Source organism: Mustela nivalis, assembly GCF_964662115.1.
Source record: "Mustela nivalis genome assembly, chromosome: 20".
Taxonomy (NCBI): Eukaryota; Metazoa; Chordata; class Mammalia; order Carnivora; family Mustelidae; genus Mustela; species Mustela nivalis.
The window spans coordinates 36,897,212-36,919,042 of NC_139039.1; the positions used below are offsets into that span (position 1 = coordinate 36,897,212).

General features: G+C 36.7%; 1 long non-coding RNA gene across 4 annotated transcripts in view; it reads left to right on the forward strand.

Moving 5' to 3' along the window:
• The window catches only part of LOC309855395, a 231,557-nt gene that overhangs the window by 77,109 nt on the left and 132,617 nt on the right, over positions 1–21,831 (forward strand). For 3 of the 4 annotated variants that reach the window (XR_014306772.1, XR_014306774.1, XR_014306775.1), the window contains exon 2: positions 15,985–16,066. This is a non-coding gene — a long non-coding RNA (uncharacterized lncRNA). The remainder of the gene's footprint in view (positions 1–15,984; positions 16,067–21,831) is intronic. The other variant, XR_014306773.1, reaches the window with a different exon arrangement.

Here is a 21,831-nt window from a genome sequence, read left to right on the forward strand (position 1 = left end):
TTCATACTCTACCGTAAAAACCGCAAATCATTTTCATCCATTAAAATAACATTTGAAAAAGTCCTGAAGTTCCCTGTTTCTATCCCCTCAGTATCAATGAGAGATTGCTCTCACTTGCACAGAAATAGAATGGTCCAGAACTTTAAAAAAGAGTCTAATTTGTGTAACCTTGTCAGGTGTCTGGAGACCCTCCAGAGTCCTCAGTGGCACTGAACACTGGACCGTGCTCCTCTTGCCTGTTGCTCTCTGACCCTCAGTGGGTTCCTTTAGTCTTCACAGTCACCTCTGGACTGTTCCGCCTCCAGCCCCCTGCAGATACACCGGGCAGGACAAGGAAGGATGCTTTGTGATGAAATGCACAGTCACTGTATTGGGAAAGTAGGCCTTTCAAATATCTCACAGGGTTCCTCTTATGTATCATTTACTGGACCCTTGTCACCTGGCCACGTCCAGCAAATAGAAGCAGTAAATTATAGTTTTCAGATGTTCATGTTCTGCTTGTTCCTCACCCCTTAAAAAAAAAAAAATTGGTTGTTGAGAAGGTATCATAAGTTTGGAATCCCAGAAGAAGACACTGAGGCAAGATTTCTTGTGAAAGTGAATTATTAGGAAGATTTCCCAGGTAAAACCAGTTGGGAGGGATATGAGGAGGTGAATCAGGGAAGCAGCAACAGCCAAACAAGAATACAATATTACATACCGTCCACACAGAGTAATTGGCTTAATTCTGGTGGGAGCTCCTAACAACATAGGTGATACTGTGCAGTTGTTCAGATCATTAGGAAGGAAAATGGACTGTGACGCCTCTGCATTTGTAAAGCGTTGGTCACGCCTCCATGGGAGAGCACCCCTAGCTCTCCTGTGTACAGGCAGGTGGCATCCAGCAGTCTGAGTTGAGTGTCCATCAAAGACTTGGTTTCTGGCTGCTTGGGGAGGAACACACCTGGAGCCAACAAGGGAACCCAGGCAGAGCACTGATTGTCCACTTCCTGAGGCCATCACCATAGTCTGCGGCCTGTGGGCCATATTCCCCCACTCCAAAAGGCAGTGTAAGCACTTAGCATGGAGGTCAGGAAGTCAATACCAAAAGGTCCCATAGATATCTCTACTGTCATTTACTTTTATTATTATTATTAGCTTGTATTATTTTAATTGAACACATGTATCTTAGGTTTCCCATTAGAATGGGCTTTCTTGAAGTCTGATAATTGTGTGTAAATTTTAATGAGCTCCATGATCATATGTTTAATCTAGCTTGGTATAATTCTTGTTCTAGGTATCCCAATGTTTGAGTAGATTTTTTAGATTTTTTTTTTGAACAATTAAATTCACCAATCCAAGTGGGTACATGCAAACTCTTTATTTTTTGTGAGTTTTATTTTTTGTGAGTTTTTTAAAATCTTGAAACATGTCTACTTGTTTTATAATCAAGTGGTCTCTAGTCTTACTTCTGTGTGATTACATATTGGTGGCATTTCCAACAATATTGTTTCAATGTCAAATGCATTTCTTTTGTTATAAACAGTTTCAGTTGTTCTCAGGGTACCTGGGTGGCTCAGTGGCTTAAGCATCTGCCTTTGGCTCAGATCATGATTTCAGGACCCTGGGAGTGTATCCCAAGTCTGGTTCCCTGCTCAGCAGGGAGTCTGCGTCTCTCTCTACCCCTCTCCCCACTACAAAAATTGTTGTTCTTTCATGATGCCATACTAAATTCATCTAGGCTTTCCGCTGGTCTGTATATCTCAAGGGATGCACATTGTGTTCTTATTGTAATATCCCTCTCTTCTGGTGTTTCCAACCAAAATTTCTAAATTCTCAGTAAGACAAATTAGTATTCCAAATATCTGTTTTAACTGTAAAGATTCTGACATTGGTGTGGCCATTACACATTCTAACTTTGCTTTTCTGACACTTTTTGACCTCGTATTAAATATGAAAAATCCAGTGTTGCTAGAGGTTTTCAGGTCACCTAAATTAATCTCTCGCTTTCCAAATAGGAAGTTAACACTAGGAAGTAGCTTGACCAATGTTACAGAACAGGGAAGTGACTTCAGTTCTGGCTTAACGCAAAGGTGCTTTTCTCTATATAACAGCACCTTGTATAATTGAATAGTTCAATCACTGTTTTTTCCAAAATCTTCTCAAAATGTTTAATTTGGATGGTCTTTTCTAATCTGAAACCAAAACCCTTCCATAGCTCATTATGTTGAGTTTTGCTTAAAACCAGCCCTAATATTTTTATCTTATAAACACTTTCTAGGCTGTCTCCTGTTTCTTTTGACTGGTGAAGCCATGGGTTGAAGTGCTCAGAGTAAAACTGAGGTTCATGATGGAATTCTGATTGCAGTCATACGAGAAGTGTGAAGATGAAGATGTAAGGGGGCATCTGGCTGACTCAGTCTGTAGAGCATATGACTCTCCATCTCGGGGTTGTAAGTTCAAGCCCCACACTGGTGGTAGAGATCACTTTGAAAAGGTAATTGGTGCGCCTGCATGGCTCAGCCAGTAAGCATTTGCCTCGGCTCAGATCATGATCCCAGGCGCCTGGAGTCCAGACCCGCATCGGGCTCCCTGCTCAGCGGGAAGTCTGCTCCCCTTGCTTGCGTTCCTTCTCTCGCTGTGTCTCGTCAAATAAATAAATAAAATCTAAAATAAAATAAAATAATAAAGATTTAAGGCAATTGCTGAAGAGTCACCTCAGCTCATCGGTGTTCTTGCTGCCACAGTAGACAGCTGCCTTTGTGCGCTGTGAGACAATTGTATCTCTTAGTGCTTAGAAATCAACATTTTCAGGATTCAGCCTCTCATGCTTTTTCTTTGTACATCTCATGGTCTTATCTCCTACTGCTTGGAATGAGTCAGTATTGCTGTGTATACGTTTTTCAGCAGTAAGTTAGAAATTTGAAATTTAAGTGGAGTAATATGACGTTGGTACTGAGGGGATGTGTGGATCCAAGCTGGTTGGGCAGTGCAACAGCAGAGGCTCCAAATACTGGATAAATACCTAAGTTCCTGTTTTCTTGACAATTTGAAATTTTCACAGCTTATAAATCATGCAAGGTATTGCCAAAAATACAAAGAAGTCTTATAAGTTAAAAAAAAAAACCTAAATTTTCACCATCTCTTTGTCTATTTAATTATGTAAATAGTGTAGTGGGGAGAAGGAATATGCTGTCCTCTACCAGAAAGATCTGGTTGAAAAGTCTACACCATCATTTTGTAGTTTTTTGATTACAAACAATTTGTGTGTCTGTGTATTTTGTTTCTGTCTCAGTTTACCTATCATTTGAATTTTTAAAATGATGGCTATTTTGTGTTAAATGACAGTTCCAGATGATATATATAAAACAACGTGTGCATAATAATTTGTTATTAAATATTACCTTCCTTCTAAGATAATTTCCCTTCTTGATTTTGTTAGTTTGTTTTTCTTTTTTGAAAAACAATTCACTGCTATAAACTTTGACGAGGGGCTGATTATACAACGATAAAACACTCACTTTTCTCTTCCCATTTATTTACTTCTCGAAATTTTGCCATAATTACATTTTTAATGCCTCATTCACACCAACAGTTCCATATTTTTAAAAGGATCTTTTGTGGGTCTAATCACTGTAAGAAGTAGTTGTGAAGTAGGACAGTCGGGTGGTACAAACAGCTACTCATTCCTCCGTGTTGAGGAGCCAGCGCCTGAAGGGAAGACTGTCCTCCCCAAGGTGGTGCCAGAGCTATCTCCGGGAACCGAGAACAGCACGCCTCTCCTCATTGGCTGTTTCTGGGGACGAGATGCTTCCAGGAGAAATAAGGTCTCTGAGAGGACACCATGAGTCACTTTTAGGGCCAAGAATAAAAGTCTGGACTCTTACTCTCATTGTTTACTTTATAAAGCTCTGTGACCTAGACTCTCAAGAGAAAGAAAGAAGTATTTTAAAATAAGTCTGGTGAGAAGGTGGGAAAGCATGTTTTTCTTGTATCTGCCTTAAAACAAAGACTATATCCAAATTAACATTTGGAACCAAGATAGCAGTAGTCTGTATTTAAAATAAATTAAAGTGGACGATGTAAGGTTTTTGTTGTTGTTGTTTTGTTTTGTTTTTTAAAGTCTTCAGGAAATGAAAACATTCCTATCAGCCTTCTTTTTGAGAGTCAGATTCTTTGTTATTTCATTACAGACTGGATATGAACTGACAGAACCTGCCAGGCTTGGTGAGCCTCAGCTTAACACTAAGCCTAGAGCTTTTTAAAATACAAACAAACAGGTTTTAGAATTCTAAAAATTTATGTCAGTATTTAATAAGCCCATTCATTTGTGCTGCTCTAGACAGAGTTGAAAATTGGGCAGCACACACTTCTTCTGGGTAAATATAATAAAGATGAGTCAACAGAAAAGGAAAAATTCTGCAGAGACCCCTGAGTTAGCTCAGATTCTGCATGGGACTTGGGGAGTTCAGCAGATAGTAAATTATTAATATATTAATATAATTAATATTAATATTTATTAGTTCCACTTATTTTGGTTTATTTAATAAACACTTTCAATCAGAGGATTTGAAACAAAATTAGTCTTATAGTTGACTCTTGACAGAAAATTAGTTTAATTATGACCCACTCTTTATTACAATTATCATAAATAGAAATTTTATATGTAGATGGGTGTGTGTGTGTGTGTGTGTGTGTGAGAGAGAGAGAGAGAGAGAGAGAAGATGGTCATTCTTTAGCTTTTACTACAGATGTTTTCTTTCGGGGTGAAAAAGATTTAAAAATTTTGAGATTGGGGATTTTATAGAAAATTTTAAAAATATGTGTCATTATGAAATTCAGACAGATAATTATTAATGTTCAGTTTTGACTCTACATAGCATGTTGTGCATATAAAACCATTTGATTAATATTTGAAGTGGAAGTATAATAAGTAGTGATTTTCCTGTAAGTTTTTTCATGGTAAGGAGTTTTTCCTAGGTTAGATCTTTAGATAGAATTTCTATGGGATTCCCAAATTACTAATCGCCCATATTATCCTAGGTATGTGTTTGGCAATTGGGTTAGTGTGTTTTTAAGAACTTATTTCAAAAATATAACAGTCCTGAAATACATATGACTGTAAAACCTGAGGCAGTGGACAGTTCTGTATTACTCACAATATTGTCTGACACAAAGTAAATATTCAGTAAATGAATTCTCTTCAAAATAGAGATGCAATTCAGGGTTAATCTCACCAAGTGAGTCAAGAGCCTTAATGGTCAAGCAATAAAGCTGTTTCCCGAAAGAGTCTGTGAAAAGGTCACCTAGATTAAAATACGATTCAGTGACATGTGAACCATATCTTTATTAGTGTAAAAAGAAATCTGTACATGTTTCCATTGCGTGAATGGAAAAGGAGAATTAATTGTGACATACCAAAGCAAAAATAGTGTCTTTCCTTTTTGTCACCTTTCAGTTAATTTAGTATATGATAAATAATTGCTCAATAATATTCCTTTATTGAACCCCATGGAATGCCTGTTATGCGTTTTCGTACTGTGATTGAAAGTATCCCACAGCTCCTGCCCAAAGCCAGGTGTGGAGAGCATACAGATAATTTAGGATCCTTGAGAGAGCCACCTGAGTGATCCTGGAATCACCTGCCAAAGAACTAAAACATTAGATTCTCCGTGTGCTTGATGTAGGGCAGCCAGTATCCGCAGCACCAGTGTTAACGTGGGATTGGAAGTGACCTCCAGGGAGGCTGGTAAAAGTGACATGAACAGAGGACAGGACATGGTTGCAGGATGCCCTTGCTAGCAGATAAAGCAGAGGAGGAGAAGCTAGGGGAAAAGACCGCGATGGAATCTTCGTAGCACCAGGAAGACATTGTAGAGCTAAGAAGCCAAGTGACCCCACGTCACTCCTACAGTCCAGCCCGGGGGCGTGGCCAGGAGAAACAGGCATTTCAGGCAAAGCACAAATACTATTTCTGAGTGTTTATGTTTTATTAATATAACTAAGAAGAGTCTATAATATTTAGTTTATCATTTAAAATTTCACAAATCTGTTTAGACATGCATTTATTCATTAATATTTTGATATCATAAACATAATAAATGTTATTAACAATGAAAACATATTAAAATGTAGAAAAAAATTAAAGGAAAAAGGAATTCCTAAGTTGTCTTCACCAAATAGCATCATAATAAACATGTTGGTGACTTCATTTCAATTTTGTTTTAATATAGTTTGTGTTGATCTATTTCTGGGTAATATACTGATGACATAATAAGCAGAATTTTTCATCCTGTTTTTTGTCTTTGTCTTTTTTTTTTATTGTGATAAGAATATTTAACATGAGATCTACCCTCTTAATGAACATGTGATGTTCATAAATATTTATAAAATGCATATTAAAATTTTAAATTAATGTTTAATATTAAACATGAACTGCAGGTGCTGTGCTATAAAGTAGCTCTCTGTAACTTAATCACATAGCATAACTGGAACTTGAGACCAGTTGAACAGCACATCCCCAACTCCAGTCCCTGGAGGCCGCCCTGCCTCTCCGTTTTATGAATTTGACTGTCCTAGATGGCTCGTGTAAGTGGAATCATGTGGCCCCCGGCTTCCTGTAACTGGCTTATTTCACTCACCATAATGTCGTCCGTGTCCATCCCTGTTGTTGCAAATGATAGAGTTTCCACCTATCTAAGTCCAAGTAATATCCCACTGTATGTACATACCTTTTATTGATCTGTTCATCGGGTGGTAGACGTTCAGGTCGTTTCATCATTTGGCTATTACAAATGATGCTGGGGTGAATGTGGGGTGCTGATACCTCTTTGAGATGCTCGTTTTAATTCTTTTCAATATATACCCAGAAGTGAGAGGATCGGATCATTCATTTGTTTCATTTTTAATTTTTCTAGTTCTTCTACATCTTAAGTAGCACATCTTTATTTTTATAATGCCCATCCTAATAGGCATGAAGTTTGTACTTGCATACCTCTGATGATTAGTGACTGAAGCTTCTTTTTATGTACCTGTTTGCCATCTTGTCTTCTTTGGAGAAATGTCTATTCAAGTCCTTTGTCCACTTTTTAATTAGTCTGCTTGTTTTTTTCTGTTGAGTTGTAAGGGTTTCATATATGCATTAAATATTAAACCCTTATCAGATATGTGGCTTGGCAATGTATATTTTTTTTCCTATTAGAGAGGTTGCTTTTTCATTTTGCTGATTATTTCCTTTGATGTGCAGAACAATTTCTAGTTTGATATAGTCTTACTTGTCTATGTTGCTGTTAATTGCTTGTGTTTTTGATGTGATATCCTGGAAATCATTGCCTAGACCAGTATCATGAAACCTTCCCCCTATGTTTCACAAATACTTTTTTAATGTAAGTATGTCCCAAGTATTGCATGGGATATATATACACATTAAAAAAAAAAATCTGAGATGGAAGCAGAGAGGGAGGGAAACTGTAAGAGACTCTTAACTATAAAGAAAAACAGGATTGCTGGAGGGGAGGAGGGGAGGGAATGGAGTAACTGGGTGATGGACATGTAGGAGGCACGTGATGGAAAGAGCACTGGGTATTGTATGGAATTGATGAACCACTGAATTCTACCCTGAACCTAAGAGTACAGTATATGTTAACTTAATTGAATTTAAATAAAGAGTAAAAATAAATAAATGCAGTCTGACATTCAAATTTAAATGAGGATCCTATGGAAAAAATAGGGAACTATATAGTATGTAAATTATTTTCTAACTCCTAATTCTGCACTTGATGTTTGAAGGCAGTTTTTATAGGTAAATTTGCTCTGTGAGTTAGAAAATGTGTTAGAGGCATGCAGTCAGTCTGTTCTCAGAATATTTCTCCAGGAGCAAGGAAAGCGTCCTCTGTTCTCAGAACTGTCTTCTTCTGAGTAGGAAGTCTTCCTACTGAAGTCTGTCTTTGTGTCTGAACTGTGCATGAAGTTTTTTCCTGCAAAAATATTGAAATAGCACTCCTGACAGTGTGTTTTCCCAATTAAAGTGACAAGATATTTTGCTTATAGCACATTATGCATGAAACACTGTCTCTACTAGGGCTTCTGTGTTCATCATCAGGACCAATTCTCTGGATGGAAAATGCAGATACACATTAAAAAGGTCAAATGCAGGGAGGGAGGGTGGTGGATGCAGCTTTCACTTTTGAATTATTTTTTTCTTTTCCCCAAAGGCTAGACTATCAAATTTTAGCAGATGACAGTGGTTTTGAATGGCTAAAGTTTCCACTTTTTTTTTTTTTTTAAGTATACCAGATGGCTATTCACATTTATATAATAGCCACCAGTAAACGCATAGAGCAGAATGGTCCCCACTGAATCATAGATGTGAACTTGTGTCTAGTCTGATAGTGTGATACGTTTGCACACAGAACAAACTTGAGCTCAGGCTCAGCCACAATTCGTTAAAGTTTTGTCACTTAGGCAAATACTTGTGAATAAGAAGTGAGTGTTGTGAAGATTATGAGTTGTTTGTAAATACAGCATTATCACAGCAAGACCTAGTTCACATAACTCACTCTAATATTGATGACTTCGGAGTAGAGGCAGTATAGTTTAGCTAAAGAATTGTAGTAATCATTCCTGTACTGGATATGCCCCTTTCAAAAATGGGATTAAGACAAAATTCTCTATTAGTAACTAACATTTCCAAACATTTATTTTTAAAATTTCATTTTAGAACATTTAGTGTCCAAAAATTTAGTTATATGCAAATATGAGTTAGCAGTAACTTGAGAGTAGTTTTGGAAACCAAATTTATAATACAACTTATTTTATACATCATATTTTTCCTGAATCACAGGTCACAATAATATAATATCCATCAGCAACTTATATGTGTACTAAATATATCTATATTTCATACATATATCTAAATGCATACACATAAATATTTTAGCATACTCTAATGTGGTATTCAGCACCACACAGACATGAATTTTTTCATGCACATCTTGAAATTCAGACTAGGTTTAACAAAGACCTTTGCATAGAATAACAAATTTACATCTGTTTGTTTATATATACACATATATATATATTTATAAATTTAACTTAGCAATTATATATATTTATAAGGACTCATATAATACATATGTATGTATATATACTTAAAACAGGGAATATAATAATCTTTCCATTAGTGCTTTAAGGAACAGAAAAAAATTATTCACAAGTCAACATTCCTAGTCTTCTTGATTTGCAGGTTTTTTGTTTTACATTTTAATAAAACTATATTGGACCAAACATAATTTTTTACCAGTTGCAGTTTTGAAAATACTTTGTTTATGAATAACAAAAACATACTTGGAAGGAATTTTATTGGGTTTCTGACAATGCTGATTCGTATTTATCTTTTCGGTGTTTGAAGAAATCAAACTCTACCTTCAGATCAGATTTAGTAATAAATTGCTTTATGTTATTATTTATGAATAATCCAGTCCTTCTAATTCTGTGGTAGGAAAACTGTCATATCTTGGATTCCTGACAAATGAACAATTTATTTCTCTCCCTCTTTGTGTTAAAGATACATGAATGGATTTTCATGAAAGTCAATTATTTCTTGCAAACCCTTGCAGTGACTGTAAAGAAGTAGATCCATTTGAGAACTTTCTTCCTTTAAGCCTTTAAAAAAATTTTTTTTAAAGATTTTACTTATTTATTTGACAGAGAGAGATAGCAAGAGAGCTAACACAAGGGGAGTGGGAGGGAAGGAAGCAGGCTCCTGCTGAGCAGAGAGCCCGATGCTGGGCTGGATCCCAGGACCCTGGGATAATGACCTGAGCCGAAGGCAGAGGGTTTAACCCACTGAGCCACCCAGGAGCCCCCCACCCCCTTTTTAAAAAAAAAAAACAACAACAACTGACCAGGAAGCAGTTCTATTTGTTAACCTACAAGGCTTCATGTTTCAAGATCTGGGCTCTTCTTTCTCTTGCATAGGTGTCCTTAGTGACAGCATTGTTCTCGTCTACGTTCTGGTCAGACAGAGATACTATAATTTGTCTTGTAATTCTGGCTGGCTGTAATATAAAAATCTAAGAAATGCCCAACATATCACCTGATGAAATGATAAGGATAAAACTGTGTTTAGATGTTTCATGTAGTGGCTCAAAATGGCAAGCGCTAAAATTTTCCACTCATAGTGTTCTTACTACTAGGTGAGTGACTCATTCACTTTTCACTCATTCATTCATTTAGAAGGTTAGTGAGTCAGTCGTACATTAACCTTAAAGTCAGTGGGATACGGTGGAAAATGTGGCATTGAAATAAGACTGACTTTGAAACCCACTTTTACTACCTCAGTTTTCTAAAGTTAGGGAACATATTTATTAGTTCTGGATCCCAGGGTTCTCTTCCCAGTAGGGGAAATAATACACATTTTATCATATTAAAAAAAAGCAAAGTATACCATCTAACAGTATACCATAACAGGTCTGTTAGGAGTAGTCACCAATACATGGGATTGCTGTGCTCTGGTTTGTAGGACATTGTGTCTCCCCATTCTCTTTATTACCTGCACATTTACAAATTTCTTTCTTTTCTTCACAATAAAAAAAAAAAAACCCACGTAACAATTAATAGATTTACTTCAATACAGAAAACTCACCATCATCAAGGAGCACCAAGTTCAATCACCCTAAGTGTACGTGGATTAAAAATGAAATGTTAGGGGCACCTGGGTGGCTCAGCAGGTTAAGCCTCTGCCTTCTGTTCAGGTCATGATCTCAGGGTCCTGGGATTGAGCCCTGCATCAGGCTCTCTGCTCAGCGGGGACCCTGCTTCCTCCCGTCTCTCTCCCCCTGCCTCTCTCTGTCAAATAAGTAAATACAATCTTTAAAAAAAATGAAATGTTATTTTTTTTCTATCCCTTTGTTCTCCGATATGTGAAGCAGTGTGGAGTGAGGACACAAGACGGTGTGTAAGTGGGAGGGAACTCTTTGATGGCACGTGGAGAACTAGACGGGTCTCTGCAGTTCCCCAGCTCCGCAGAGACGTCAGGAAGAGATCCAGGCAGCCGTGCATACCTCACCGCACTAGGCAAACCTGTATTTTGATGCCACGGTTTCAATCTTGGGTTTTCCTCACCACCATCTGGTTTTTTTTTTTTTTCCTCATTTATGCAGATTGCAGGTGGGGTGAAAGTTTCCTTTGTCTGCTATTTTTAAGAAATCTAGTCATTGCAGAAGGAAATAAAACATTCATATACAAACATCCAGCTGTTTTCAAGATGAGACTTGTGATAATATTCTAAACGTTTTCAGAGGAAGCTATAGGGTGAGAGAACTGAAAGTTGCCATATTATTTCTTCCCACAAAAACAACAAAACAAAGAAAGATTATTTGACAGATACATACACACACATATACTCATATATATATTCTTATACATGTATTTTTTTCCAAATGTTATTTGAATTTATGAGCACAGTCTCTTTGTTGTGAAGTGTTTTATTTGCATCAACAATACCTTGTCACAATTTGTTCTCATAAATCTTACCTTAAAATTATAGAGAAGGGATGCATTTAGGGGAAAAGGATCTATGTGATTCATATAAAGCATGAGAAAACTGTTTTGTAGACGGTCCTGTTGAAAGATTGTTACTTTATGTATATGTTACGGAACAGAGAAAACTTTCGTCTTCTGCCTTCCCAATTTTTATGTTCTTGTGTTAATGGGGTATAATTAAATACACACATACATACATATACATGTGGAATATATGCTTCTGTGGAAATATGTAGAGAAAAATATGCACTTCTTCATGCATTAGAAGTGCATGTCTTACGAATTTTCATGAAAGGAACACAGCCTGATGACCAACACCCAGATTGTAAAATAAATCACCAGAACGTTACCTTGAAAATACCTGTTGCTTCTCTCCGCCATGACCCCATCCACCTTGCAAAGAGTAACCAGGCAATTCATTTTTAACTCCATCCACTTATTTTGTTATGTCTTTCTTTTTTATTCTGGCTTCTTCTGTGAACAGTGTATTTGTGAAAGCCTCACACTTTCGCATGGAGACTCCTGATTCTTTGTTCCCAGTATAATGATGACAAACATTTGATTTGCTTATAGTTCATGATTATTTTGAAAGATGTTATGAACATTCGTGTAAATGCCTCTTGGTGCCTTCACTCACACATTTCTGTTGGGCATCAATGAGTGGGATGGCTGCCATCCGATCAAATATTCAGAATGAGGACATTTCATGACTCTTCGGGTTTCTCCACATCCTGACCAAGATTTGTTTCCAGTTTCTTTTCTGAAATGTCACAGTTCTGGTGAGTTTATAGTGATATCCAACTTGGATTTTAGTTGAATTTCCCAGATGATTAATGATTTGAAACGCTTTTTCATGTCTTCTTGATCATTGGGATGTTGTGTATGTACGTGCACACATGGATTCGTACGTGTGGTATCTCCATAAGTCCGTAACCCGTGTTTCTAGGGGATCGACCTTTTCTGTTATTGTTATTTTACAAGAGTACTAAATATAATCCAAATGCTATTCTTTCCCCTTAGATGTATTAGACATATTTTCTCTTTTTTAGTATCCTTTTCAGTCTGCCAATAGTGTCCTCTGTTCTGTAGCAGAAACCCACGTGGTATTAATGAATTATTTGTTATATGTGGTTGGAATGTTTTGCAAATGTTTATGCTTTTGGTACCAATATTCATCAGCAACTTGGCCTGTAATTTTTATTTCTACAATGTAACTGTTAGATTTTGGCAGCAGGATTGGGTCATTGTCATAAAACAATTACTCCTTTTTTATATTCCAGAAGGGGTATTATGTCTTCCTTAAATAGTTCGAAGAATTCACTAGTGAAGGCACAAGAACTTAAATGCACTGTAGAACTTAAAGTGTTTTGTCCATTTCATAGATTATTGGGCTACTCAGCTCTTTTCCTTTGTTACTATGTCTGTTGTTATTTTTCTAGGAATATGACTTTTACTAAATTTGAAAATCTTATAGCATAAATATAAATAATCTCGTATTTTATTTTTTTTTAATATTTTATTTATTTATTTGACAGAGAGAGAGAGATCACAGGTAGGCAGAGGCAGGCAGAGAGAGAGGGGGAAGCAGGCTCCCCGCCAAGCAGAGAGCTCGATGCGGGGCTCGATCCCAGGACCCTGAGATCCTGACCCGAGCCGAAGGCAGAGGCTTTAACCCACTGAGCCACCCAGGAGCCCCAACAATCTCGTATTTTAAATGTCTATTAAATACAATATGTTAACAGATTTTTTTCTTTGGATTTTTTGATGTTTTCTTATTTTTTGTTGATCAAAAGAGACTTTATTACTAATTTTTAAGAAATTATATTTACTGTTTTACTTTTCATTTTACGTTTGTTTTCTGTTTAATAAATTTATGTTATTTACCTCCTTCCACTGTCTTCGAATTTAAAACTATATTTTTCAAATTCCTAGGGAAAATGTTAGTGATCTAAAATAACCTTTCAAGACTAAATCTATTCTTTTCTTTAAAAAAGATTTTATTTATTTGCCAGAGAGAGAGACAGAGAGTACACACAAGCAGGCAGAGAGGCAGGCAGAGGCAGCGAGAGAAGCAGGCTCCCTGCCAAGCAAGGAGTCCGATGCGGGACTTGATCCCAGGACCCTGGGATCATGACTGGAGCTGAAGGCAGCGGCTTAACCAACTGAGCCACCCAGGCGCCCCAAGACTAAATCTATTCTTGAACCATTACTTTAGCTACATTCAACTGGCAAATTGAGGTCATAGCCTCATAATCATTTTATTTAAAATGCTCTCCATATCTTTTTGTGTTGTTTGTTAATCCTCTGGTTTATTTAGAGGTTCATTGCTTAATTTTCAATTGATGATGTACTAATTACATTTTTATTACTGATTTCTAGTTTATTTGCTCTGTGGACAAATAACATGCCATGTTTTCATCCAGTATTAGAAATTTCCTGGGACTTGATTTATTCCCCAAGATCTGATTCATTTTGGAAAATGATTCATATTCATTTCAAAACAAGTTATACTTGTATTGAATGCAGTAGTATCTTTAAGTCAATCACATTAGGTTTATTTTTCAATTATCAAAATTCTAGCCCCACTTATTTTTTCCCTATTTTTCTTTTCTATTACAAAGAGAAAGAGATGAACTCCTTCCCATCTCATTGTAACTTTGTATTTTTCTTTTTAGTTTATCTTTTTTTGATTCATGTAATACTAGTTGTATATAAATACAAAAATATTATGTCTAATGTATTTCCTTTGTATTGTTAAAAATATCCTTATTTATTTCTGGTAATACTGTATTTTAAAGTCTAATTTGCATAACATTATTGTAGCCACACCAGCTTTATTTTGATTGTGGATTGCAGTGAAATTTTTTAAAATTTTCTTTTAGTTTTCAGCATTTATGTCTCTCTGTATTTAAGATGTGTCACAGTAAAAAAGCATGAAGTGGAGCATATTTTTAAAATTAAATCAATATTAAAGACTTACATTGTGTATTGAGTTAACTTGCTCTTAATGTAATTATTGATGTATTTGAGGTTAAATACATCATCAAATTGGCAAAGTAGGTGTGATATATAAATATAATGGAATACTACTCAGCCATCAAAAAGAATGAAATCTTGCCATTTGCAACTATGTAGATAGAGCTAGAGTGTATTATGCTAAACAAAACAAGTCAGTCAGAGGAAGGCTAATGGTTCTTGATTTTACTCACATGTGGAATTTAAGAAGTAAAACAGATGAATATGGGGGGGGTGGAGAGGCAAACTGTAAGGTACTATTGGCTACAGAGAACAACTCGAGGGTTGCTGGGGGAGGGGGTGGCATGGGCTAGATGGGGGATGGGCATTAAGGAGGGGACTTGTGATGAGTACTGGGTGTTGTATGTAAGTGATGAATCACTATATTCTAGTCCTGAAACTAACATCACCCTATATGCTGTCTAACTGGAATTTAAATAAAAACTTGAAACAACAACAAAAAATTTAAAAAAATAAGTGAATACATAATCAAAATTTTGTTTTATGTTCTCCCCACTTCTTCTTACTTTGCATTATTGACTCCTGCATTTGTCAAGTATTTTCTCTTTGTTATATTTGCACACTTTTATGATTCTTTTTGTCATTGTCCTTGAGAGTAATCTTTGACTTATTATATCTAGCATAAGTTAGTACTTTTTCACATCTTGATCATTAGAATTAGTGTACTGAGCTCTAGAAAGGATCTAATTATTAGAAATACGCTTTTTGGTATTTCACCTTCATACAATCATATTTCCAGTAAAACTCAATAGTAATAATTCATGTATTTTATACATATGAAATGAATACCATGAAATAGTAATATTTTATGTATATAAAAGAAAGACATGCAAATGAAAAGCAGAAAAACATAAATAATATGCATGCTTTGATCTTAATTTCAGTGTATTTAAGCACAATATCAAGTTGGAACAATGGTTAAATATAAACCTCTACTAAGAATATCCAAAGGACATGGTTGATCTCTAAAGACATTTAATGCTAAACCGTTTCTAATTCTTTTCAGACTTTTGAAAAGCTATGTGTTTTGTGTGACTTTTTCTGCTATGTACATCTAAAAGGGGTTTAAGCAAAACTTTTTAAATTTCCTTTATAAATTTTGTTTTAAGATCAATTCTGATCTTAATTCTGAATTCTTTTCAGGTTTCGTCCTGATCAGTTCTGAATTCTGTTCAGGTTTCGTCCTTTATCACAAAAATCCCCAATATCACACTTGTCTTCTGGTCTTTTCTTTTTCTATTTTACTTTCTTTTTCTTTCTTTCTTTTTTTTTTTTTTTTACTATGATTCCCATTACACAAAATAGATGTTGTATCTTCCATGATTTCCTTAGGCTGCTGTTGGATTTATAAAATTTCCTGAAAACTGTGTTCAGTAATCATTTGCAATGCCTGATCAGTTGTATTGATCTTCTCTTTGTGTACAGACTTCCCATCAGCCATGCATTTGTGAATCCCAGTTTGGTGTGCTCTTACTGCTTACCACTGACCTCCAAAGCATCGTGGTATGTGAGTACTGAACTTATCTAAAAATTTTCTGGGTTTTTTTTTGTTTTGTTTTCAATTTCATCAAACTGGTTGGTATTTTTGTGTAAAAATATTTAGCAATTATGCATGTTTAAGGGAGAAAAAGAAATGAGTATTTACATATAGGAGTATATATGGTTTCCCGTGAGACCTCAAGTGAGTTCCTACCTAAGATTAATTAACCTGTTTTGATGAAATTTAAGTAAGCTGGGGAGAAACTAACCCTCACAGAAACATTTTAAAGGAGCATAGTATGACCCATAGGTCATACTATGTACTTTTCACATGTGTGTATTTCTTTATTAACATAAGAATTTGTTAGACAGTTATAAGTATCCAAAGAAGAATAGCAGAATATGTCAGCCATTGTGGGTCTTCTTTCTCTGGGCAGGAAAGCAAACAATGAATTACAATATGACAAATAGCTCTCCAATTATGCATGAACAAGTTGAAGACTTGATGAGGTCTTTACTATGTGGCTGCTCCTGGATGACATAGAATATGAAATACCATAATTATTGGTTTTAAGTTGAATATTTAAATGACTACAATCTCACTTCATCTCAATCCTGCTAGTATTTTTTTCACAGTAATATTTCAAAAACATAGTGTCTTTTATTGGATCAAGGGCAACACTGTTAAGAACTTTTATGACTTCTGTCTTGCATTGAGCTTTATCTCTTAGTTTATTTGTCATTGTTTCCCAAAAAATGCTGTTATACTTCTGTCACATACTGTCTCTGCATCCCACAGATTCAACAAAATCTTTGTAATATTGTGGTTTTCCTTGAGTCGTTCTATTTCCTAGATGTTTCTCACATCTTTTTAGATATTGTTCAGCTTTCCTTGATGCCCTAATCCAACCAGCAGCTAACCCAGGGGACCAGTGTCACTGCGTAGATTCAATTCTAGATTTATAAGTAGAACCACAAAACGCAATCCAACACAATCAGATATTTAAGTGTGGTTTTATATTATCTGAAACCTGTATTATATTAAAAAGGATGTCTCTCTCCTCAGTACATTTAAGCTCTTGAAGGACAAGGAGCCATTTTTACTCTCATGCACTATTACTCAAAGAACCGAGATCTTGAGAGAACAGCCAAGTATTTTTAAGTAATGACTAATCTAAGGAATTCAAAGATCCTGCAACTTTGGTAGTCAAGGTCTGTGAAGGGTCTGATCGTCCGCCATCTTACAAAGGAACAAGTTAGTCGGCCTGAATTTCATGAGTCGAGGAAGAAGATGGGAGACTTCTGAATCAGAAACAAGGGGCTGTTGGTCCCGGCAGAGCAGCAGACACAAAGTATCTATTCACATACCTCTGTGTTCCTTATGGTCCCGTCTTAGTTGTTTCTCTCCTGCTGGGTCCAGTATCAGAGCTCCCCACTGTGAGTCAGCATGGTTGTCCATGACTTGTCTTCTCAAAACCAAAAATAAAACCCAGGCCTTCGTTATTTGTGACCTCACATATCACACAAGCCCCTCTCTAGCTAATGTCTCTGAATTGAGTCCTTCTAGTTTAATTCTATCTATGCCTGGCAATAAACTTTCTAGAACACCGTTATAATGCAGCTTCCCTATTTAAGTAAAAAAAAAAAAAAAAAAAAAGAAAGTGAAACAAACTTTTATTTCCCATTAAAGAAAACCCAGATTCCCATAGTGCCCCCTTAAGGTATCCTGTAGATGGGTTCAGTGAATTGTTTCTAGGTCCAGTCGGGAATGCTACACTTTACCACCTGTCCTCTTCTACTCGTTCAGGTCCTCTCTTAATCTGTTCCCTCAAACTCGGTCTCATTTAACTGTCCACACAGAGTGCTACGGCCAGCTGTTCCATGACACCGTTCTTTAGTTCTCTCCTGGAAACTATGTTACCGTCCTCTAGTGCCCCATATGTCTTTCTAATTCATTGGATTTGGGGCCAATTTGCTATTTTGAGTTATAGTTGTTACCACTATTTGGTAAATATTCAGGATGCCTCGTGTTTCCATCAGAAAAATGCCATAATTTTGCTCGGATAAAAATTCAAATTAGGTCATGGATTTAAAGTTATTAAGGTGTGAATTTTCTTTTAATGCTTTCTTATTTTTGAAGATATTACTACCTTAGATTTTTGTGACACACTCGGTATTTAAACAATAGTCCATCCATGTTTCTTCTTTCTTTGAATTGGCTATTTTATTATATTTTAACAATAATAAAATATTTAAGTTTTTATACATTAAGTTCAATAAATACTTGCTATTAAACAATATCTTTTCAGTTAAAAATTTACCAGTTTTAATATCTATAGTAGAGAACACTTTTATCAGTTAAGTCCAAAGGATTATTTATGCCATGTATTTTTATCTTCCTTTATAAATTCATTCTGATACATTTATATCCCAATCCTGATATATTTATTGAAATTATATGGAGCTCTGAGTACTCTCCATGGTGTATTTTTAACATTTTGTGAGATCCAGTTAATGATGAGTGGTATGGACAAAGTCTGTTGAATGATAATCTTCTTGAATGTTAATACTCCACAATGGCATTCTCTAGAATACACCAAAGCTATGACTCTTTGGGGGCTGTAATGATTTAGAAGAGCCACACACTAGAATTCTCTAAGCCGTTATATCCAAGCTGCTAGATGTGGTGAAGAACTGCCATTTGTCTACAAGACCTTGCTATAATGAACATATTTTAAAAGCTTCAAATGAAAAGTATGGGACAGAAAGAGTCTGTTTATGGCTGTCTCTATAATTTAATACAGCCACATGAACGAGTAGTGAAGTGAGCATTTACAGAAGCTTGATTGGTTATGGAATTCTTAAAATATTGTATAATACAATAACATTTCAACTGGAGGTAAAATTTGTTTTATTTTAATATATTAGAAAAATGCATCTCAGTCATATATATGTTGAAAAAAATGCCATGCATGCAATTAAATAACATGCCATTAGCTAATCTGGCTGCTTATAATTACAGCTCTTTCTCCCTAAAGAAAAATATGTCAGCACTTTATTTTCACTACAAATGAAAACAATAAAGTGAAAGTTAAATCAATATGTATTCTTTGTAAACAGTAAATTGAAGTTCATTTTTAGACTATCTTAAATGTGAGGTTTTTAAGACAAGTAGTAAAAGTCAAATCCAAATATATTTTTGAATAGGGGACTTTTGGTATGAAAGTAAACATAATAATCTATACAGGAAAAAACTGGTCTGTGCAGTTCTCCATATTTCCTCAACCCATATTGCCATAAAATTAAAAATCTATTTTGTTAAAACCGACGCCATTTTCAGAATATTTTAAAGTACTAGTATCCGGAGTCCTAATCTCTGAATCTGTACTTTGGAATTGCATTGGTGCACTGACCCAGTCAGCCTAGGGCCTGAAATGTATTTAATCTGATGTAAAATGATGGAGGTTTTCTGTGTGAGGTGGAAAACTGGCTCCAGCGCTCCCGTCTCGTGTACAAGTTAAGGAGAACTGGAAAGAGCTCTAATATAATTCAAAATGGTTACATAAGTGATGTGCATTTTCTTTTTCTTGACTTTTTTAGAATTCACATTTAAATGCACCTTACTTCTACTCTCTCATCAGGCTAGATAATACTTGAGCTCAAGGGCCCTCTAATATTTATCTTCACATCACTGGCACGCAGAGGGTTCAAGGATTTCAGGGCTGACTGAGGAAAATGGCATGACCACTAGGTGGCAGTAGCTCACGCAGGCTGTCTTGAACGCAGCTGTGACAGGTTGGCAGGAAGGGGAAGTCCCTCACAGCCTGTGCCTGTCCTGTGGCTACAGTCAGAGGCCATGATCCAGAAAGGAAGGAAGGCAGGGCAGCTCCTGGAGAAGAGGGGCACTGGAGATGTCCTTCCCCATCATGGCAGAGCTCCGTGTCAGGAGGGGCCTGCTATCTGCGTAACCTAGTAGGGGCAGGATGGAGTTTTGCAAAGTATACAAAACAGGCAGTTCTAACTGACTAAATATCTGCTTATCTGGGCTATGTTTAGCACAGTTGGGAGTGTAATAATTTAAGTGTGGTGTCATCAGGCTTTAGAGCTACAGGGTTTTGGCCTGTTTCACAGAAGTAAGTCATGTGGGGACTAGTATACAGAGATGATCTCTGGCTTTTTCATAGGAGGCAGTGCCTCACTCAAAGCATGGCACACAGGGGCAGACGGGTGTGTGCTGGAAATATACGACCAAATCATTCTGCATAATTGAATAATTTGTATACGTCTGTAACGACAATCCACTTTTATTCCCTTTATGGAAGGTTTGACAAACCAAGATTAAATCTCATTATATTGATCTTCATAAAGCCTTCATTGAAGCAGGATTATGCACGGGAAACAAGCATCTTTTCTTGTCACTCCTTCAGAAATCACATGTATTTACTTCTGTTTGTTCAGTAGGATTGAAATTGCTTTATATAAGGGATTTGAATTTCCTCCCTGTTTTATCAAAAGAGATCACAGTTCACAGTTGTACCTGGATATACATTTTCTCTTTTATACTTGTTCAAATACATTAGCTCAGTTGATCCTTAACAACCATAAAGAAACATTGCATCCAGTAGTGTCTGGTGTGGTGTCTTTTGCACCGAGAGGAGGGCTTCATGTCTGGTAGGGTGACTGAAGCAGCTGGTGAGGAAAAGAATCAGAATATGCCCGACCATGTTGCGACTGAATGCTATAGCAAGTATCTGGTAAAATTGCCGACCCCAGTTATTCCTGGGCACTCTCCTTATCACCGAGGCTTTTGGCTTTGGGATAGAAATCAGAAAAAAAATAAATGTAGAACGTTGCTGTAAGTGGACTGCTTTTGGATGCTTTCAGCCAGGAACAAAAAGAAAATTAAGGTTAGACAAATAATACCAAGTTTGTAGATTTTAGGCAGAGAAAATTATTTGATAGACCTGTATTCTATTTCACCTCTGCTTTCAATCTAAGATATTAAGTGTCCAGCAACTGGGGGCCTGCCAGGACTAGAGAAATCAGCTACTTCTGTATGTCAAACATGGCAGATAGGTATGTCAATCACATTCCTCCCCAACCTTGTGCTGTGAATCTAAATGAGGGGATGAGGGTAAGCCCGGCAGCATGGAGGCTTAGTCCGTTCTCTCCTCCACATCTGTCCTCACGCTTTCTCTGCCAGTTCTGTGCCTTGTGACTGTCACCTCCATGGATGGCATCCTCACCATCCCCTTGCCCTCTGGCCTCCGTGTAACCACTGTGAAGAAGCAGGAGAATGCAGCGCAAGAGAACAGAGAGGCAGGGTGTTTCCTCTCCATCCCTGTCCACATCTTCCCAAGTCTCTTAGAATCTCTTCAGCTGACTTGTTCAGTTGGCCAACAGTTTCCAACCACAACCCGAGTACCAGGCATCCTTACGGATCACCTGAGAATATTTGCCATCCCCTTGAGGCTGAGTATAGCAGGCTGGACACACAGGCCCGTGCGGGAAGCTAGCAGGCTGCAAGAGCGCCACAAACACATCGTGGTCTCTTGTCCCTTCGGTCCCTGCCTTCCTCACTTTTGAAAGGCTAGCTCAGTGGGTGGGGCATACGATCTTGGGGCTGTGAGTTCCAGCCCCACAATGGGTGTGGAGATTACTTAAATAAAATATCTAAAAAGTTATTTTTTTAAAGGAAGAGATTTTTTATTAAAGATTTTATTTATTTATTTGGGAGAGAGAGAATAAGAGAGCGAGCCGAGAAGGGGCGGGGCAGAGGGAGAAACAGACTTT